Here is a 22,126-nt window from a genome sequence, read left to right as displayed (position 1 = left end):
GCCCGCTCGCCCCGCGCGGATCTACTCGCCGGGAAGGCGGCGCCGGTGGCGGCTGCTCTCGCTGCGCCCGCTCCCGAGCGCTGCTTTCCCGCCGCGGGTGGGCTTCGCAGCCCCTGGCCCGCTGCAGCCCCGGCCCTCCACCTTCCCTTTGCAGGGGAGGCCCGGCCAGTGTGACTTATCCCGGGGCGCTCCCCTCTCCCACCCGCGACTGCCCTGCGGAGCTGTCTCAGAAACCCAACTTTGCCACTTCGCGGGTCGTCTCTGCTGGGCGCGAACCTGCCCACCCACCGGTTGGCTACGCGCTCGGGGACTGTTCTCGTGGCCCCCAAGCGGGTGCCCCCATTCTGGAGCGCAGCGAGTAGGGGGCGGCTGCAGCTGCTGCTTCCACTTCCCTAGCCAGGTGCTGAAGAGGATCCTCGGAGCCGCTCTGGCCCCAGGCACTGGATGACTGGCACCAGCGCGCCCCGCACCTGGTGAGCGACCCCCGCCCGATCCCTGCGTGGCCTTGGCCGGAGCCCCTGACCGCGCCGCGCCGCTGGCCGGTACCGGGAGACTGCAGCCGTCGGCTGGTGGGTGGTGCCGATCTCGGGTGGGATCCATCAGCAAGCACCTGGGCGGGGGTTCCGCGTACAGGATTAGGACCACCGTCAGTCCGGGGGCGCCCACAGTTGAGCTAGTGCACGGGTTGGAAGTTTGTGTACTCGCCTGTGCCGAGGTCTGAGCATGGAGAGGTAAGGAGCCGGAGCGTCGCGGTGGGCGAGACGTGACCCCTGCCCAACACCCGGAAAGGTGCGCACACTGGTCTGTGTCCGCACCCGCGCGCCTCCAGGCTCCCACTGCCGGGAGCCGGGGGCGGGGGACACGGAGGTCGGGACTTGGCGGTCCGCGAGCTGCTACCTCGCAGCCTCGCCGGCTTGGGCAGGTTTTCCTGCTATCCTTACAGGGGAACCGGGAGGCGGTGGGACTTGGGCTCAACTCCGCCAAGCGCCTTGGTTAATGAAAGATACTAAGGCGGGGTGCAGAGGCCTGGGGAACCACCAGCCAGGTGGGCTGCAGCTAGGCAAGCGCCTTTCCCCAGGTATCCCTCCGCTGCTCCACGGATTTTTACAAACCCTGGCTCAGGGTTTTGGGCCCCAGAGGGAACGGTTTTTCCCAAGATGTGCGTGGGAACAGTCGTGGAGGAGTGATTCCCGCGGCTCGCTCCCCGCGGCGCCCGGTGCCTGGCTTGGCGTGGTCACATCCTGGTTCCCTGGGCTTTGGCGGGAAGCGCCTTCACCTCCTAGCCCTTTGCTTGCTTTGTACCTGGACGCCGCGGCCAGAGTTGGGATTTAACTTTCCTGCGCCTGCGGCGTCCTCGGGATTCCCGGCAGGGGGCGCTGCGAGCGAGCGCTCTGAGGACCAGGCGCCACAGGCAGTTGCTGGGTCCTGGGCGAGTGGGCGGGAGTCCCAGGCAACAAACAGCAGAACCAGGCAGATCTTGTAGTAATTTCATTTTGGGGGCCGGGGGTTGGGGGAGCTGATCCGGTGGCTATAGAGAGCTGTCAGCCTTGCTAGAAGAGGGGACAGGAAAGGTGGCGGCCAGACCTAAGTGCTCTAACTAGAAAGGTCTCTTCCAGAGAAGAAGATCCCTGTAAACTCTTCCTTGTCTGGACATCTGTCTTCCTTGTGACTGTTGCATTTACTCAGAAAGAAATCGAAATTGAGGGAAGATAGCGTGAGCTTTGTTTCATACCGTTCTGCTTTTTAGGGGTACTTTAGTTAACACGTCAGGAGTCACAAATGATTGTTCTAGTTCGTTTTGAAGAAAGACAAGTTTTACGTCTAGCTTACCCAGAATAGCTCTATCCTAATGGCTGAGTTTGGAATCAGCAGATATGTTATTAATTAAGAGGTAGTCTGTTCATAAGGAGACAGAAACACAAAACCAGACTTTAATAAGAAAGATTTTTCAATACCTAATTAGGATTGCTAAATTTGTTGCTAATTAATGCCAGTTTCATTATTTTAGAGAGTGTAATGTTTATCCTGACCACTTTATACAGTTTCAGTTAAGGCGGATAATACCTTTAAGTTATGTATAACTGAAATAACTTTCTTGTCTGTGCCTGTATTTACACCAAAAGAAACATGGATTTTTTTCCCTTCCAAAAGATTTCTTTTTCTATGTTTGTTTTTCATGAAAAAACAGCCCTAAGTGTAATTGTTTGGTTCACTTGAAACACAGATGTTTTTTACCTTGAGTTTCTTTCTTTTAAAAACTTTGGTTATAGAAGCTTGCTCATCCACATTGCTCCGTGAGGTCACGCTAAGCATTTGTATGCACATTGAAGCGTGGGGGTGACAAACTGACATCTATTTTTATGTGCTTTTAGCCAATATGTACTTTTATTAACAGGGAGAAGACAGATGATGCTAATCATTTGATGTCTTTTGTGAATTGCACTAACTCATTTGGTTGTTGTAATGTCAAACAGCTGCGAGATCCCTGCTGAGAGCAAAGGCTTTGGTCTCCTGGGTGGTAAAGCTTGTCTCTGTCCAAAAGAAATTTTTGAGATGTTCAGAATTTGGTTAAAATAAGCCTGTGTTCTTCACTGCCGTTTCCCTTTACAATGATTTCATCACGTGTCTTGCGAGAATGAAACACAGAAACTTACAGCACCGAGGCTGTTAAAACGTATTGACCACGAGACCAAAATAAATACAAACACATTTATCCAAACTTCTGCATAAATTTTAGAGAGTCAGGTGCCTTCTGAAGCCCCATCCGTGGATTTGCAGTAAGAAATTTAGTTCCAGAGTCATGTTAGCCTCTTGCTGAAGGACAAATGTTACAACCAACAAGCCTTTCTCTGTGCTGTGTGCTAGGGGCCCAAAATAACAGATGCCAGCTCTTTGGGGACGATGTCAGATGCTCCTGATGTTAGAGAGAGCTGCGTATCTGAATCGTGACACAGTTTTACTTAACTTGGTGATGAGTTTGAAGAGTTTCCAATGATTTCTTTTTTGGTCATAAAGTCATTGAAACTGAGTCTTTTCTTTTGATACAGGAAGATGTGGAGGAGGGGCAGAAAACCTTTGCTAAATGTCCAGCCAAAAGTATAAAGGCATTGTATTATGTAGACAAGTAATCATGAACTCTACAATTAACTAACATCAAAAACTCATCCCAATGAAGAGGTTTGAGTTACAAAGCAGATGGTGTGCAAGACAGAACAAATGAGTTTATAATATATCCCAGTCAAGGAATCCATTTTCATAGTAGTATATGTACAACTATTTGAGTACAGCAGCCCTACATCCTACAATAAATTCTCCATAATTCTTGATTCTAAAATTATACCAATTTTGTATTTTAAACTGTTTCTGCAATTGTTGCTATAGTTACCCAGACAAATTGCTTGGGGTATAATTATACCAAGGTGACAAGTTTTTATGTGTTAAATAATATTTAAAATGTAAATTATGGTGTCTAACAAATTGAGTTACAACTCAGTACAAAGTGTCTAAAGTGAAACCTTGTACGTTTCTGCTCACCTGCATCTACTTGCAAATTTATATCAAGAAAGTTAATTGTTTTCTTGAATCATAAAATGAACATCTATAAGTACTTTCAGTTGTCTTGAGTACAGTTGACAACATAGATAATTTCACATATGTTCTCAGCAACTTTTTAAAATTGAGATGCAGAAGTTTGGTTGAAAATTAGGTTTTTATCACTCTGCTGCCCTGCAGAGATGATCTGTTATAGATAGGGGGCAATCTCCTGTTTCCAATTCCTGTATAGATTGGGAGCAACTTGGGGATAAATTCAGCGGGTGAGATGTGGTTGCTGGGAAGCACTTTGGAGAAACAGATGTGGGTATGCTTGGTAAATATACAGCATATTTTTCAGATGAACTTTTAAAGAATTGGTTATCCAGATATACAAAATCAATTTCTGATAGGGAGAAAAGAAGAAAAAGCAAAATTAAAGTAAGCTAGAATAGACATAGACAAACTTTTCAATATAAATGAGACTACTCAAAACTTGCTTTGATTCAAAATTGAAGCCAAATAGAACAAAACAAATGAAAACTTGATCCAAGGGAAGGTATTGGATAATAGGTAATTTATTTCAACATACGAGTATTGACACAATCTTTGCCAACTAAAAGACTGTATAGCTAAGAAAACCTGGCTGTCCATTTCACAGAGTATTTTGAAGCCAGGCAACTTCAAAAACAAGTCATATTTCACCTTGTGCGTGAAATGTAAAAAAAAAAAGGGTAACCCAACAGTGGGCTCAAGAACACAGAAAATTTTCCCAAAGGAATTGCTGTTGTCATCTTTCTTCTCCTTCTTTTTTGGTCCAAGATTAATGGTGGTTTGACAAGAGCAAAGACAAGCACACTTTATTTCCCTTTCCTACGTTTTAAAATGTACTGACATAGTATTGTTGTATTTGGAAAAAATAAAATCATTCTATTTTTAAACTCTTTTTTTCCTTATTGGTTTCCTAGAATTGGTTTCCTGATTACCACTTGAGAAAAAAAAACTATTTTAAAAGAATAATTTTTTTAGAGGATGAATTTCTTTTGTTATCGAAAGGTCATGAGCCCACTAATCTTTTATCTTCCCATCGTCCACCCATTATTTGTCACTGAATTTCTGTAGAATTGGCTAACCTAGGGTTCATGTAGAATAATGAAGGAGTATACACAGGAAAAATGTTATTTTATGTTACATTTTTATGTACAATTGAGTAAATCATACTACTGCAATAGGTAATTCAATGACAGATATGTATGATAAATAACCAGTAGAGTGATTCTATCAGAAGCCAACTCTATTGGAGAAATAATGCTGTATTTGCTGAGATGTGAAATTAAATAAGTTATAGGCGAGTGACAATCAGGATAGCACAAGGACAAATTGTTCACAGAAAATCGAGCCTCTTTCAATCAGTTCAAATCCACCCAATGTTTGGCAACGATGTATGATGTACCCATGGAAAGAAAAACAGTGTCAAGGAAAGCAACTAAGAAAAAAAAAATTGCTAAGCAGTTTCCTGTGATCTGTCTGCAAAATCATAAAACCGAAACTTCTATTCTCCTGAATCACAGGAGAGAGGGCATTCCTCGCAAACCGACTTCAAAGAACATTCCACACAGAGAGCTTTTCTTCCTGTAAAAACAAAACAAAACAACAAAACAAAACTGGAGATGTGACACATCTTGCAGAAGGCCCCCAAAGCTGTTCTGAGCCAGCTACCAAGGCAGCTGACTCCTGCCGGTGCCCCCAGACCTGCTGTGGAAAGAGAACACGTCGGAGGCCAGGGACATTTGTGGTTAGGCATCCTGTAACCAAATGGATTTTAGAATCACAGCTGGCTTCTGTGACTCCTTTTACAGGACTGAGATTTAGGTTTGTTGTAAAACTGATTTTCTTTCTTTTTTTTTTTTTTCTTTGTTTGGAGACAGAGTCTTGCTCTGTCACCCTGGCTGGGGTGCAGTGGCATGATCTCGGCTCACTGCAACCTCTACCTCCTAGGTTTAAGCAATCCTTATGCCTCATCCTCCCGAGTAGCTGGGATTACAGGTACGTGTCACCACACCTGACTAATTTTTTATATTTTTGGTAGAAACTCCTGACCTGGAGTGATCCACCCTCCTTGGCCTCCCAAAATGCTGGGATTACAGGCGTGAGCCACCGTGCCCGGCCTGATTTTCAAGTTAAGAACACTGTAAGTGGCGGCATAAAGGAAAAATAATTGCTCAGGATGCTAAACTTCTTTGTGTAGCAGATATTATAATGAAGCCATTGTTCATATGGGTTGACGAGTGAATATAAACTAAGTATGTTTGTCATATAAATTCCTAACTCTGGACTTGACTTTAGAAGAAAGTTAGTATTGTAGGAGAGCTGGGTGGAATGATGAGCAGAAGCCCATGGTTTAATAAAGATGCTTGCCTGACTGGGCAGGGCCATGGGAGAAGCCTCCTCGTTGAATTAGGTACTTGCTGGCAGTGGGGGATCCTGAGGGGACGACTGTCCTGCTGTGCTGGAGAGATGCCAGCAGTGGACGGATTCATGGCCAGAGAATGGGTGGTGTGGGTGGGACTGGTTGACAGAGTGTAACTGTACCTTTGTGACTCATGGAATTGGGCAAAAGCTCTGTGAGGACCCTGAACACAGCGGTTGGACCATCCAGATGGCCTTGAAGATGACCAACGGCCAGGGGTGGGTCAGAATCCCACATCCGTGTCAGCTCGATGGCTGCTCACCGAACCCTGTCTTCAAGATGAGGAAAAGCGGAGGTGAAGACAGTGAGGAGGGAGGATTTCTCTTCAAGAATGGCCAGCAATATGCTCGATTACAAAGGAAGGGCCTCAAAATGGTCATTCAGAACACACTGCGTGAACAAGGATCTGGAGAACCATCTGAGGGAAGAAGACAGATGCCCGGGAATTTGCATGCAGTGACAGACCATGCCTGCTAAGTCAGGGTCTGCAGCTTCTCGCATTGGTGCTGCTCACCTTCAGATGGGTCTGTGTGCCTGAGACCTGCTGTGGGGGTGGAATCTTCAGTTGCAGGAGGGATATGCACCCGAGGCTGGGAACTAGGGAGAGTCCTGTGTGATCTTGGCTCTGGGACCAGTCTTCACTGCTGCCACAGTCCCTCCTTTCTGCCTCCAGCCCCATCCACCTTGTGGCTAGCCTCCTGGCCTTTGCCTGTCCTCTCCTACTTGGAATGCTTTCTGACCACTTTCCCAGAAGGCTCACTGCTACCAAGTCCTACTGCCTTGAGATCTTTGTTCAAGCATCCCCCCTTCAGAAAGGTGCTCCAAATAGCATGGAAAATACCCCTGCCCCCCATTTTCTCTCTTCCTTTAGACTCTTCTTTTTCTCTCCGTATCTTTTTTTTTTTTTTTTGAGACGGAGTCTCGCTCTGTTGCCCAGACTGGAGTGCAGTGGTGTGATCTCAGCTCACTGCAACCTCCACCTCCTGGGTTCACGCCATTCTCCTGCCTCAGCCTCCTGAGTAGCTGGGACTACAGGCGCCCACCACCATGCCTGGCTAATTGTGTGTGTGTGTGTGTGTTTTTTTTTTTTGTATTTTTAGTAGAGATGGGGTTTCACCATGTTAGCCAGGATGGTCTCGATCTCCTGACTCGTGATCCGCCCGCCTCGGCCTCCCGAAGTGCTGGGATTACAGGCGTGAGCCACTGCGCCCAGCCTTCTCTCCATATCATTTTGCACAACTCCACACACTGCCTTTATTTCTTAAAGTCTTTCACAGATACAGAATGTCAGCTTAGGAGACCATGAGACTGTTTTGTTCATTAGCTGTGTTGTCAATGGTGCCTAGAACAGTGCCTGGCATGCAGAAGGCTCTCGGGCCATCTTGGGTGAGTGACTGAATCAACAAATACCCTTAGATACTATTGTATATAGTATCAACTGCAATAGAGTCTACTGAGAGAAAGAACTAAGGCTTAAACAAGACTTTTGGGGGCTCACTGTGGACTCTAAAACTACTTATATTCTTTATTTGGAGAAAAATGTTCCAAATGCCTCCAAACTGATTTATTAGCGCAGTCTTGAAATACAAACGTCTTTGTAAACTGGCAGGTGCAGGGGTGGGACAGGGACTGCATGTTTCCTATTTCCTAATACACGACGATTTGCACAGTAAGTTAGTACTTGTTAAATGAATTGATGACCTTGCATGACATGGAGATTAGCATAAATATAATTTCTGTGTACAGATTGAATATTCCTAGTCAAAAAATCGCAATTCCACAATGCTTCAAAATCTGAAACTTTCTGAGCACCAACGTGACCCTGAAAATGCTGATATATATAAGGCAAATATTCCAAAATCTGAGAAAAATCCCAAATCTGAAATACTTCCGGTCCCAAGCTTTTTGGGTAAGGGATACTTAACCTGTATTAAAACATAGAAAAATTGAAATTCAGGGATGTTCTTATTTAAAACAGCACCCTCCCCTCCAAGCACACAAATTCCGGGGAACATATTGGATCCTTATTACATATGTTTACATATTACAGAGATTTTAGACATCCTAGAATATTTTTAAAATATGGCAGGCTTTTTATTATAATTCCGAGATCAGGCTAATAAGCCTAGTCATGTAGTTGGATTTATAGATTTAATAAGTTAAAACAGAAGAATGGGTAAACAAAATGTGGTCTATCCCTACAATGGGCTACTATTCAGCAATAAAACAAATGAACTCTTGATATATGCTGCAATATGTGTGAACCTCAAAACCTTACGCCAAGTGAAGGAAGCCGGTTACTGAAGACCACACACCATGTATTTCCATTTATAGAGATGCCCAGAAAAGGCAAACCCATAAAGATGGCAGGCAGGTTAGCGGTTGCCTGGGGCTAGCAGTGGGAACTGGGCGTGACAGCAGATGGGCAGCCCAGGCCTTTTGGGCCTGATAGAAATGGTAAGAAATTGGATTGTGGAGATTGTCGTACAACTCTGTACATGTACTAAAAATCATTAAATTGTACACTTACAATGAGTACATTTTACGGCATGTAACATATACCTCAATAAAACTAGTTTTAAAAAAAATTCTGGACATCATCCCTAAAATTAGAGTCAATTAAACTGCCAGTGGCCTAAATACAAGTCCTGCTGTGTCTACTGGGAAAGGTATTCTGTGTTTCCATTACTTTTACAAAGCTTAGCGCCAGGGCTAGTGGGTGCTGGGATGAGCACATTTCTTTGATACGGAGGCACTTTCTTCCTGGGAAGTCTATCTGAGCTGTGATCTCTATTATGAAAACAAGCAAACTTAGGTTGTTTCCGGGTGAGACAATATAACCAGATTAAATCAGTTAAACTCATCAGCCAGCCTTGCTGCTGAATGTTGGGTGTACCCCAATTCCCAGTCGTTGTTTAGAGGATACCCCTCTGCCCATTTTATCATTTCATGTGCATAGCTCAGTGGGAACATCTTTGACAACACAGAATCTTGTGGTCTCATTAGAGCTACAGAGTCTGGGACTCCTAGCATCATTCTGTTCAACAAACGAGGTTGCTGTCCTTTGATGGGGGAGAAGCTCCCAATGCCTGCTTTGTGTCCTTGTACACTCTCTTAGCAAGACCTTCGCTTCAGCTGGAGAGGCAGGTAACTTCTGACATCCAGAACCAGTGGCAGAATGCAGATTTTTAAATGCCCAGAGCCTAAGTATTTAAAGATGAGTGTTTCCCCCCCCCGCCCCCCAACCTTAGAAAGAGAAGAATCAAATAATTGCTTCTAGCTCTTCTGATTCTGCTTTGGCACATTTTGCAGTTAAAATGCAAAGCTGAATGTAGGTTTTGGGTAGAGATACATACAAATTGCCTCTCATTTCCTTGCTCTTCCACTGTTTTCTCTGGGTAGAAGTGAGTGTCTTTAGCTCTCCCACCTTGTTTACTGCACCTTCCATCTGTTTAGTGTGTTAAAATCCTCTCTGCCTCCTGCCACAGGCTTCCTCAGTTCTCTTGTGGGCACCTTGCTTTCCCCACACCAGTTGGTTTCCACATAGTGGCTTTCCGTGGGAGTGTTTACTTTGGCACAGGTGGTCCACGGTCCAGATACATCCAGCATGGCTTTTGGGATGTGGTCCAGGTTAGCTGGCCTTTAGCACTCATATGCATTTCTCCATTGGTAATAGAGTATTTTTTTATCCAGTCCTGTGATGCTTCAGGTCAGCATTTTCATAGCTCCTAATTTCTTCAGTCTTTCTAGTTACTTCTTCCCAAAAATGGAGAGCAACAGTGTTTTAAGTCCTAGTGCAATAGCTTGATTTACCGTTTGCCAGGGTCATTTCTGACCAGCTCACTTTGAACTTGCCTCTTCCCAAACATGAAGCCTAGCTCACAAGCAAATTAAGAGTAACATTTACAGAACGACCATGTTTTTTTATTACCAATCCTAAATTATTACCCTTCATCAGCGGTACAGAGTTATTTATGAGGATGCACTAATAGTTCCTTCCGCTGATTAGATGGCAGTGGGGTGGGTGACATTTTCATCTTTCATACCACTTTTGATGGTTTTGGTTAGTCGATAAAATACTGTTTAGGTAGGTACTTTTTGTGGTTTGGTTTTGTTTTCTTTCATTTTCAACAAGCTAATGTTCTCTAGATTTCCAGGATAATTAATTAGCCATTCAGTTAAACAGACTGGCTGGTTACAAGATTGGAAAAATGTCTGTGTTAGCAGGGCAGATATTTAGTTTTGAAACAGAAGGATTAAGAAAGCAAGGGCATTTTCTCTTGTTTTAAAATCTCCTTTAATCATAGATTTGTATTGGTTCTGGTAGCTTCAGTTGATCATAATTAAAGCAGCTAATAGTGTTATGTACAGAATTATGTGAAGACATTGTCCTAAGTGGATAAAATGTATTAGACCATTTTTAAAAAATGATTTCTACTTTTTCTAAGCATTTTCTTTTCTGAAAAGCATCCAGATGTTAGCCTCCAATATTGATTTTGGACACTCTAAGATGTATGGGATTTTAACTTTATTCTGGCAGGTGAGAAGCTAGGGAAGGGCCTCGAATGTTCACTTCACAGCCTGGCAGGGCGCCCATGTCCAATGCCTCGTGTCTGCAGCACCTCCTGTCCTCCTGTCACTGTTCTGAAGTTTAAAATCAGAATATCTTTGCCAGTGTGTCAGTGAAGAGAAACCTTATTGAAGCTTGAGCCTAGGAGTTAAAGATAGACATTGCATTTAAGTGTAATATTTCCAGGCTGTAAATATAAAAGAAAAATGGTGTTTTACAGAGCAGGGGTCCATTGTCAGATATTATTGAGCCTTTGCCCAGGACACGGTGTCTGGATGATCTAAACTGGAAAGGGGAATCCTGGACTGCAGTTTCCTGTCTTTTGTTTGTTTGTTTCTTTGTTTTGTTTTCAGACGGAGTCTTGCTCTGTTGCCCAGGCTGGAGTGCAGTGGTGTGATCTCGGCTCACTGTAACCTCTGCCTCCCGGGTTCAAGTGATTCTTCTGCCTCAGCCTCCCAAGTAGTTGGGACCACAAGCATGCACCATCATGCCTAGCTAATTTTTGTATTTTTAGTAGAGACAGTGTTTCACCATGTCGGTCAGGCTGGTCTCGAACTCCTGAGCTCAAGTGATCCACCCACCTTGGCCTCCCAAAGTGCTGGGATTACAGGCATCAGCCACTGTGCCCGGCCTCCTGTCTTCTTGCACAGGGCTGCTCTTCAGATACCCTTTAGTGACTTTCCCCCATCTATCAGAGGAATTTTCCTTTCCCCCCTCCTTATCATTGTCCTCCTCTGGTTAATTTCTCTGCTAAACCAAAATAATTTTAATTATTATGCTCCTTGTTCACCAGAAAGTTTTGAGCCAAGCTGTCCTCCCCCAAACCCATGTCAAAGTGGGTGCACCAGGTTTTGTGCCCTGTATCTGATATTATCAGGTATCTCTAAGCATCTGGCTGCTCTGCTGTGGGATTCAGCCTGCTGCTGCTATGATGGGAGCAGGAGCACACGTCCTTTTTCTCCTAGTCTTGTTCCTGGGTGATTTCATGTTGGCGCCTACAGATGGGACCACATCTAAGTCAGTTCTGAGTATGACAGGCATGTATGGCTATTCAGTTACATCCCGACGTCTGCGTCACATTGGATGGTGCTCTCGAGCTTGGGAAGAGCCAGCATCTGCCCATGGGGTAACTCTCTCCTGGCTTGCCGCACGGCAGTAGAGATTCCCTCCCTTCTTCAGTCCTGGTTCCTGGTGGGAAAAATCTGGAGTCTCTTAAAGATTTAAGAGACTCTTAAAGCCCCCCTTAAAGGCCCCCCTCTTCTCCACCGCTGAAGCACTCTCGCTTCCTTCGCCTCCTTACACCTCAAAGGTGGTGCTGAGCAAGTGGGAAGACCTGAACCCAATCCAGGTGTTGAGTTGAAAGTATTCTCACTCTGCCCATCCACTCCTCCCCTACATATTTTTTAACAATGCATACTTTAAACTAGTATTTTTTCTAAAGCTTTCTTCACCTAAGAATGTCACACTGAATGTCTATTGTGCAGCAGTCATGGGTAGGTTGGGAGAGTGGAGGTGAGAGTTGGGAAGGAGGGGCCCCATATAGAGAGAGCATCTCAGCGCGTCCAGGCAGCACATCTTGGCTGTTGCAGCTTTCCACGCTGACTCCGAAAGTCAGGCCTGGAGCCAAATTTACTTTCCGTCTGCCAGCAGTGATGGAATTCCTAGGTTCTATCACCAGCTTGCGAAAAGAAATCATTCAGGAAACTGCAAGCTGGCAAGTAAGAATCGCAAAGATTCATTCACTTGAAAGCTTACGCCTGCGAATGTTATTTAACTTTGAATAGTGTTTCCAGGCCCACCTGCAGAGTTTCCCGCTCCCTGAGGTTTGTCTTGGTGCAGAGGAAAGCCCTTAAGTATTCCCAGCCAGGATCTTCAGGATAAAGCTGGGAGGTGGGAAGAGCAGAAGGGCTTTCCCGGGGCTCACACCTCATTCAGTCTTGACCCAAGGCTTTGTGCAGTCAGGTTCCTCTCTAGAACTTCAAGGAGTCAATGTAGGTGCTTGGACTTTCGTTCCTGAAGTCATACACAAGTCAGGACAAGAGTCAGGCTTCACTGTGGTCATGTGCCCTGTCCATTGAAATCTTGAAAGACATTTTTAAAGGGAGTATCTATTGAGGAATTGTCTATTGAGGTAGGCTGAAGGAAATCAATATTTTGAACTCAGACTATGGCTAGAGGAGAAGACTGACTTGCCCCATGTAAACCCCAAATAAAATTCTAAACAACCCCCGCCCCATGCTGCCCACGCCATTGCCACTGCTGTGCCTGCAGAGCAGCCATTCTTCTATTTTCTTTGCTTTTAATAAACTTGCTTTCACTTTATGGACTCACCTTGAATTCTTTCTTGCATGAGGTCTAAGAACTCTCTCTTGGGGTCTGGATCGGGACCGCTTCCTGGTACCACAGTGTCCCATGAGGATGCAACACTGGCTGGCCTGCTCCTCAGAGTGGGCTCCATCGTGGCCCTTCGTAAGTCCTGGCTGCAAGATCACACCCAGGGATCTGTAATCAAGAGTCCTTTTAATTAGTGGTAGTCACACACGGACCTTAGTGCAGTTTTGGATTTGTTGCTAAGTGTTTTTCAATGAGCCTTTAATTTGTTGTTGTTTAATTAAAAGTGTATGTTCTCTGCAGAACGGGCTTTTGGGCCCACACTTCCTGCCTTGAGGTTTTTGGAGCTGGCCCTAAGTGGGGAGAATAAGCATCTTGACTGGGGGCGTGGCAGAGTCGTCATTAAGAGTGGGGACAGAGGGCGCAATTAGTGAATTACTCATAGTGGGGCCTCCTGTGGGAGGCACTCAGGGCCCAGTGGCCTTTGTGGATTCTTCTTTAATTGCACTTTTAAGTGGACACACAGTTGGCTACTGGGTTTAATTAAGCCTGCAGGGCTAATATGAACACAAATCAAAAGCAGGTTAGGGAAGGCTGCTTTCTTGAAAGTGTATAGGGTCACTCGCTTTTATCTTTGTTCTTCTTCAGGTGAGTGCTGGTGTATCTTTTTCAACACAGCTGTTGGGGTTGACTTTGACTTCTGCTGGTTTGCTGTTTTGCTTAATACTTGCAGTGGCCCAAATATGTTGCAGTTTATGTCTGATGTTTTAAAAACCCATGAGGAAGGGGGCCATGGGTTCCAGCTCACTCGATCTTTTGTGTCTTCCCTATGTGTGGGAAGAAAAAGTTTTTGTAGATATATTTATAGAAAAGAATTTGACCTTAGACTTTTCAGAATTGGGAGAAGGCTAAAGGAATTTGTATAAAGACATAATTAGAGGCACATAGGAAACTTCTAAAGTCTGCATGTTTGAAATGCTTTGCTTTTCTGAGCCATTGGGAGTTTATTAGCTGTTTCCTTTTCCCACATTAACTTTCACGTGATTAATTGGATTTACTTAATTAAATGCTCCATATTTAAGTAGAGTGGAGGCACAGTGGAGGCAACTGAAAATAGTATCAGTTGTTCACATTGAATATTTTAGGTGAACATTTTATACCTAAAATATACAATATGGTCTGCTTATACTTGGAGAGAAGACATTGAATTCTATATTTATAATCTTTTACTGTGTGTGTAACCTTTTACACTGAAGTGAAAGGTATATTTTAAAAATCTTATGGACAACCTCAAAAATTCCGTATCATGAAATTCGACTCCTTTCCTGCATTCCGGAGGAGCAAGCCAATGCTGTAACTAGGAGCACGTCTCTGTTGATGCCACAGTAAGTTGAAATGTTCAGAAGGGTAGCTGGGCTATTTTTAACAAGTTCAAATGTATCCTGTGGTGGAATATTTCCAATGATCCAAAATTAGTGACAGTATCTTGGACACCACAGTATCATGGAAGCAGACGAATTGGCATTTTCAACATCTTCCAATTGTCAGCGTAAATCTAACACTAGGATTGATGGCTTTGGCCAAACAATGCTTCATTCTTTGGAGAAAACAAAAGAATAACCTCTAATTGTGAGCATGGGGGTCGGAAGCTTTGGAATTAGGTGCTTGACAAAGTGAGCACTGCATGAAATTGGGAGCAGTTGCAGGCTGTTAGAAGATGACAGTCTCTTGGTGGAAGGACCGTTAATACCTACCAGGGACATGTTTATTGTATTGGCAGGGAGCATAAAGGAGAACAGCTGAGGTTTTTCCCCCTCACTCTTCTCTTTTGTTTACATGAAAAACAGGGTCAAAGGAGAAGCCTAGTGGAGAAAGGGCTTGGCTATCATGGCAGCCTTTTATCTGTGGAAAATAAAAGGAAGATACAGTTGCCCTCTGTGAAAAGATCTGTGATAACACTTGTCCCCAGTCATTGGAGAGACAAATGACCATCTCTCTTTGAAAGAATTATATTTACATTTCCCCATGTCTAGAGAAATGCCTTTTTATTAAATGTACATGCAGGTCGGGCACAGTGGTTCACACCTGTAATCCCAGCACTTTGGGAGGCTGAGGCAGGTGGACCACCTGACGTCAGGAGTTCGAGACCAGGCTGGCCAACATGGCGAAACCCCATCTCTAATAAAAATACAAAAAAAAAAAAAAATTAGCTGGGCATGGTGGCAGGAACCTGCAATCCCAGCTATTTGGGAGGCTGAGGCAAGAGAAATGCTTGAACCCGGGAAGTGGAGGTTGCAGTGAGCTGAGATCACACTATTGTACTCCAGCCTGGGCGACAGAGCAAGACTCTGTCTCAAAAAAAAAAAAAAAAAAAAAAGTTCATTGATTATTGTTTTTCCCTAAGGTTTTTTGTTCACATGTAAAGTAATCCATAGTTGATAAAAGGATGGGGGGATATTTAATGTCTTTCTTCTGACAAACACTTTCTGTTGTCCTAAACTGATACAGCAGATGGGACAGATTTGAGTCAAAGGGATAGGGATTTGGTGAATTATCGTGCCTTATTCATTGAATATTGACTGCCTCCAGGTTGACAAAAACATTCTATAGATTTCTAAAACCTAGAAGACACAGCTGAGGTTTCCCAGTTTATCTCTTTGTCCACAGGTAGGTCTTTTTCTAAACTTCATAGACAGTCATCTATTATCTTCTTAGAGAGGGGCTTATGATGGGTCCCATTATAACTTGGATCACTTGTTTGCTTTTAGTGTGTCTTGCTCCAGCAAAGATACTAGGGTAAATGGTAGCATTTGGTCTATGACGCAGGAGACTTACTAGAAACTTTCTCTGGGACACACCCTAGGCTCTGCCCTGGGAAGACAGTGTGTAGAGACTCGAGATGGTTTTTGCTCTTTCAGTATCTGTTTTCCAGTTGGGTGTCCCTTGTCCTGGCACGGATACCATTTTTTGCCAGCGTGCCTCAAGGACCGAAACCAATGCTGCAGGTTCAATTCAATCAAACCCTGAGGCTTTCCTAGGAACCTCAGGGCAGAACTGCAGTGACGGCAGGAGGGAGGAAGGGTGGGGTGTGGGACAGCGAGTGACAGAAAGAGTCCTGTGTGTCTGCATGCCCTGATGGAGCTTCCTCACTTGCTGAGGCTGAAGGGAGCTTCCAAGGTACATGCCCATGTGGCACGGACACAGTGTTGGTACTTGCCCGGGGCTCTGAGAGGAGCCTCCAGCTCAGGGTACACAGCCACATCTGTCAGACCACACAAAGCCAGGATATGGGGTCTGCAGATATAGTTCCCTACGAATGTAGGTGGCCTGAAGATCAGAAATGGCCTCAAGAGTGCCTGAGAAAAGATACAACTATTTACAGTCTTCCTTTTCGGGATCATAGAGAAGTTTGGTGCTGGCCACCTCTCTAGGACCTTGCTCTGGGGGCTGTTTCTGGTCAGAGTGCTTGATGCAGAGACCTTCATATCTGATGCGCTCGAGGTCTCACAAGGACTCCCACGCAAGATGCTTCCTGGAGTTTTTTTAGGGACAAAACCCACATTATTCATCTTTGTTGCAAGATGACCTTTTCCAGTGTTGAAAACACTTTGCAGTCAGGATAAGGAAGGGGAGGGCTGACCTTTCTGGGAACGGAAGAGCCTCAGGATGTGAAGAGGGTACTTGGAGCTACAGCAGTCAGGTAACGAAGCTGCTTAGAACTCACTTCCGAGGAGGCTTCCCTGCTGACTGGCGGCACATTCTCGCCTCTCTCCCTCCGATTTCGTAGCTCCTTAGCATGGAGTTGGGGTTTCCTGGAAAGCTCCTTTCCTGGGTGATTCCATTGTGCAGGTCAAGATTCCTTGATTAACCTCTGAGCTCTGGAGAAGGATCTCTCCTCGCTTCTACTGCCCACTATAGATGCATCCTGAGTGCCGCCGAGGTCTGAGCTGAGTGGTCAGAATGCCAAAGAGTATGCATTTCTCAAGATGTGGGCAAATGCAATCGATTAATCATTTCTCTTTACATAAGGGCTTGTGAACCAGAATAATTAACTTCTATTCTGTTTTCTTCCTTTTGTCCTTTTATGTAAACCTGAAAGAGAAGCACCTGGTTTGCGGATATATTTTGGCAAATAACTTTAAAAAGAGAACATTTTATTAATTTTTTTGGTCAGTGTGTTGCTTGAGACTGGAAGAGTTTATAAATTATGTATGTAGTTTCTTTTTGGATGTTTAATTTGGATAAATGTATTTATGCTGTAATTATCCATCAAATTATGTGCAATCTCAAAAGACTACATATAAAAATGTAAATGTCATTACAAGACGGAAATCTCAGAACTCAGCTGATATCACCAGCACCATGTGTAAGCACATTTCTTTTTTCTTTTTAACACATGATCTGTCCCTTCATGGTATAACTCAACACAGCAAACAGTTGCCGGCTTTGCTTGTGGAATGCATCTGTGGAAATGGTCGCATCTAACATGGCCAGAGGCGGCAGAGAGCCAGGGCAGCAAAAGAGTTATGCACAAATGTCCATCCTAACGTGGCCCGCACACCTCCCTGGGGCTTCCCAGCCTCCGCTTTGCCTTTGCCCGCTCTTCGGAGCCTGCGCTGGCTGCTGAGCCTTGTCGAACACCAGCTGTTGAGGCTATTTCCACGTGACACCTTTCGGATCTAATGGTAATTGGGTTTCAGGGAACTATGCCTAGGGCTACAGGTCCAGTGATACAAGGGAGGATGAAAGAGGGGAGGATCTGGGTCTTCTAAGTATGGAGAGAAAATGTAATAGCTCAGGTTACCAAAAAGGATTTTATTCCACACTTCCTACCCCCACCCTCTTCCTGAGGAGCTTCAAGCAGAATGAATGAATAATAGAAAGCTAAGTTCATAGTTACTTTCAAATATACCCATGGGATATTATAAGGGTTTAAATACTAGGAGGAGTCTGGTATTTGAAAGCATGTTACTAGTTTATAATGTGAAGAAAAAAAAATTCTGGCCTCAGTTTAGTAGATGTCTTAATACTGCTGGCAGAGGCCTATAGGTCAATGTCTGAAATATTCCTGGCATAAGAAGATTACGTGTTTTGTTTTGTTTTAATTGAAATATATTAGTAGCAATTTCAGCTCTGTAGCTCAGCATGACATAAAGGCCACAGTTCCATACCCAGAAGCTACTGGGAGGAGCTGTGCATCTGGTGGGTGTCCAGGCAGGGCAGGTCACGCTCTTGGCTTCCCAGGCAGGGGCAGGCTGCCCACAAGGGCTGGCCAAGTAGGATCCTGACCTCTAGGAAAGGTGCCGACAAGTCTGGCAGCTGGGGAGGAGGCTGTGGGGACTTCTGCTTCAGCCATGCAAGGCAGAAATGGTGAGAAGCAAAGCTGGCAGGTGGAGGTGGGTAGCCCTTTCACCCGAGGCTTGGCCACCATCCGTAGAGCACACAGCCACGGGTGGGTGGCAGTTCCTCAGACCTTGATGGAGCTGACAGCTCGTTGTGCTTTCAAAACTGGAAGGAGTGACGTGTGGTCATAACCAGAACCATCTGGATACAGGGCTACCACGGGCTCAGAATAGAAAATGCAGCTCTTCTGTCTAGCTCTATGTATTTCCCATAAGTACCAAGTCCTACAAATAAAATCACCATGACCTAAGAACCAGCTATCCCTAATAGGCCTGCCTGGTCTCTGGAGCCAGGTTCTCCTGAAATCTAGAGACTCCCGGCTCCCAGGTGAAACTTCTACCTGGGAATGTGAGCAAACAATGTAGTTCTCTTATCTTTTTCCCTCTTCCCAAAAGAAAATGCATTACATTGGTAAACTCATTTGTTCTGGAGATCTATTGCTATACAAAAAATTATCCCATCATTTAATGACTTAAACCTGCAATTTGTTACTATGTTTCACAATTTCTTGGGTGGACTGGGCTCAGCTGAGCGGTTCTCCTTGGGCCTCATGCAGTAGTAGTCACCTGGTATCCTGCCACATGGCCTCTCTCTCCTTATGGGATGGCATGGGCTTTGAGACTGGAAGTGGACGTTTCTAGACCCTTTAAAGACTGTGTCCAGGCCAGGCATAGGACCGCTTCCACTGTATTCTACTGGTCAAAGCAGTCCTAGGGCTCAGATTCATGGGGTTGGAGAAAGAGTGCCCATGGATGGGCAAGTGGCAAATCACACTGCAGAAGAATTTGTGGGTGGGGTGACTGTGCTGAGGCCATCATGAAAAATGCCATGTCCCACCCCATTTCTCATGTTTAGTGAATAGGAACCCAGAAAATAAATGTGTAATCAGGGACCTGAACTTGTAGCCTGAAGCCAGGCTGCCCTAGGACTTCTTGGGGACCTTTGGTTGCTGATGGCTTGAGGGTTCGTTGCTAAAAAGACCATGGGAGGAAATTGCTACAGTGTAACTGAGGGCTGGCACCATTTTCTTTAGAAAATTGGGAGAAACTGTGTTCTAGGTCAGTCTCTCTAAGTAGATATTCATATTTTGCAAGCTGAAGTCTTTGCTACGCAGTGGGAACTTGCCTAAGTTGATCATATTCTATTTCATTTATATAAAGACAATGTTTGGAAACTGACACATGGGCACATAAGGAAATGCAACATGCAAATGTCAAATTTACAAATTACAAAATGGGCGATTTTTTCATAAAAATAGATATTTTTATTCTATGAAGAAGATTAGTTGCAGGATTTCTTTCAATATCAAGATCTTCTAGGTCTTTTCACTGTAATTATGAGGCAGTATAAATGTGGTTTGGTGAGCAGATTTTGGATCTGGGTTGCGGGTTTTGAAGCTCAGTCCTGCCCCTTGCTAGCTGTGAGGACCTGAGGAACATGCTTAATCTCTCCATGCCCCACTTTGTCCAATTCTAAAATGATAGCAATAGTTCCTACCTCATAGGGGTTTTGCCAGCATTAGAAATTGTTAATGCATGTAAATTGCCTGTTCCATAGTGAGCACTCCATAATGTTAGCAAGTTTTACTGTTGTGATGATTCAAGAAATAGATATTCTTGTTACAAGCTGAAGTGTGGTTTAATGTCTTTGTTCACTTAAAAGCACTTTGCAAAATGCAGTTGAGTCGCCGCCTCTGTTTGGTCACCTGCACAGGGACGCCCACACAGAGAGCAGGAAGGAAGGTGAGAGGAAAAATTGGAATTTGCTAAAAATAAAACCAGGGCTTGGAATTGTTGCTTGACTTTGCATAAGAGCAAACATCTCTTGATGGTAGGAAAAAAGAAAGAGAAGTGTGCTGGGCATCTTCTACTTGTCCTTCCAGATCCTCCAGAGCCCTCTCCAGGCTCTGGACTGCACTGAAGTCTTGCTAGCCCTCTGCTTCTGGTTGGCTTCTTCCCATGGGGGACATGGAGAAGATGGGAGGTAGAAGGGCTTGTGCTCTGGGGGGTCTCCCGGGCCTGGCTGCATCCTTCCACGCAAGGCCTCAGCACCCTCGGGACCTGGTAAGTGCTCACTTCTCCCACCCTGTCAGGATTCAAGGTGATAGCTGAGCCCACTGTGACCAGCCCTGTCCCTGCACTATGCCTTGTGTTTCCCTGGCCTCTATCAATACTTTCCACCTTACACTCCCCTTACCACACCCAGGTGGAGTTTGCCATACAACCCTTCTGAGACCCTGGCAAATGTCTGTCACCAAGATAATGACCATTAACATCAATTTTCAGTTGGTTTTCTGATTGCAAAGGGGAACAACTTGAGAAGTTAAAAACTCCAGCATCTTTTACTAAGTATGTCAAGAGCTATGTAGATGCATTGTCTTGTGAAGTCACTGACAGCCCAGTAGGGTTGGTAGTTTTCCCAGTTCTTGAATAGTCACCTAAAGCCCACGAGTGCTGAAGCAACTTCCAGAATCCTGGCCCTCTGAGCATTGCCCGCAGGCCCTGTCTCTCTGGCCACAGCAAAGAGTGAACTAGGGGACCTGAATGTACAGCTGAAGCCAAGCTGCTCCAGGGTTTCTCCAGACCTTCAGTTGCTGATGACTCAAGGGCTCATAGCTAAAAAGTTCATGAGAAGAAATTGCTGCAGTATAATTAAGGGCCAGCACCATTTCTTTTAAAAAAAATTGGGAGCAAGTCTTTGCTATTGTGAATAGTGCCACAATAAACATATGAGTGCATGTGTCTTTATAGCAGCATGATTTATAATCCTTTGGGTATATACCCAGTAATGGGATGGCTGGGTCAAATGGTATTTCTAGTTCTAGATCCTTGAGGAATCGCCGCACTGTCTTCCACAATGGTTGACCCAAATATCCATCAATGACAGACTGGATTAAGAAAATGTGGCACATATACACCATGGAATACTATGCAGCCATAAAAAAGGATGAGTTCGTGTCCTTTGTAGGGACATGGATGCAGCTGGAAACCATCATTCTCAGCAAACTATCACAAGAACAGAAAACCAAACACTGCATGTTCTCACTCATAGGTGGGAATTGAACAATGAGATCCGGACACAGGAAGGGGAACATCACACGCTGGGGCCTGTTGTGGGGTGGGGGGAGTGGGGAGGGATAGCATTAGGAGATATACCTAATGTAAATGACGAGTTAATGGGTGCAGCACACCAACATGGCACATGTATACATATGTAACAAGCCTGCACGTTGTGCACATGTACCCTAGAACTTAAAGTATAATAATTATAAAAAAAATTGGGAGCAACTGTGTTCTAGGTCAGTCTAAGTAGATAATTCTGTCTTTGCAAGCTGAGGTCTTTACTGGGCAGTGAACAGCTGGTTTACATAATTAAAGGCACCTGTGAATTAGTTTTGATAAAATCAATAAACTGTATGACCCTGTGACAGCTCTTATATATGTGGTTGAAGATACATTTAATGTCAGGTTGATAAACATGCACATATCTATTTAGCTATTAGTTTACTTACACACACATCCCACTTGGCTTTCTAGCTTAATGTTAAATATTTTTAAAATGCTTTTGGATAATTGAAGTAAATGGAAAAGAGGAGAACTTTCCTCATTCAAGCAAATTCTTCTCTACCTTTCAATATTTATAAATCCCTGGGAAACATTTGGTAGCAAGACTTTGCAGCTCGATGTACAATGCAAGCTTTATAGCAGATTATGTTTTGACTGTAATGTGTGGCCTATTAATGAAGAAGAAAAGGCTCCTTTTGATTACTTTTCTATTTGATAATAACCCCAAAGGGATTCCCAACTCTAGAACTCTTTATA

The 22,126-nt window shown here is 44.5% G+C and overlaps 1 protein-coding gene across 4 annotated transcripts in view; it reads left to right on the top strand.

The window, feature by feature from the left end:
* The first annotated feature begins 23 nt into the window (after positions 1 to 23).
* Positions 24 to 22,126, top strand: part of SEMA5A (semaphorin 5A) — a 504,279-nt gene continuing 482,176 nt past the window's right edge. For 2 of the 4 annotated variants that reach the window (XM_078003819.1, XM_078003817.1), the window contains exon 1: positions 24 to 731. The gene's annotated coding sequence lies outside the window, so the exon portion shown is untranslated. 4 annotated transcript variants of the gene reach the window in all.

This window comes from Macaca mulatta, chromosome 6 (genome assembly GCF_049350105.2).
Source record: "Macaca mulatta isolate MMU2019108-1 chromosome 6, T2T-MMU8v2.0, whole genome shotgun sequence".
NCBI classification, from domain to species: Eukaryota; Metazoa; Chordata; class Mammalia; order Primates; family Cercopithecidae; genus Macaca; species Macaca mulatta.
This window is presented reverse-complemented; position numbering and strand designations above follow the sequence as displayed.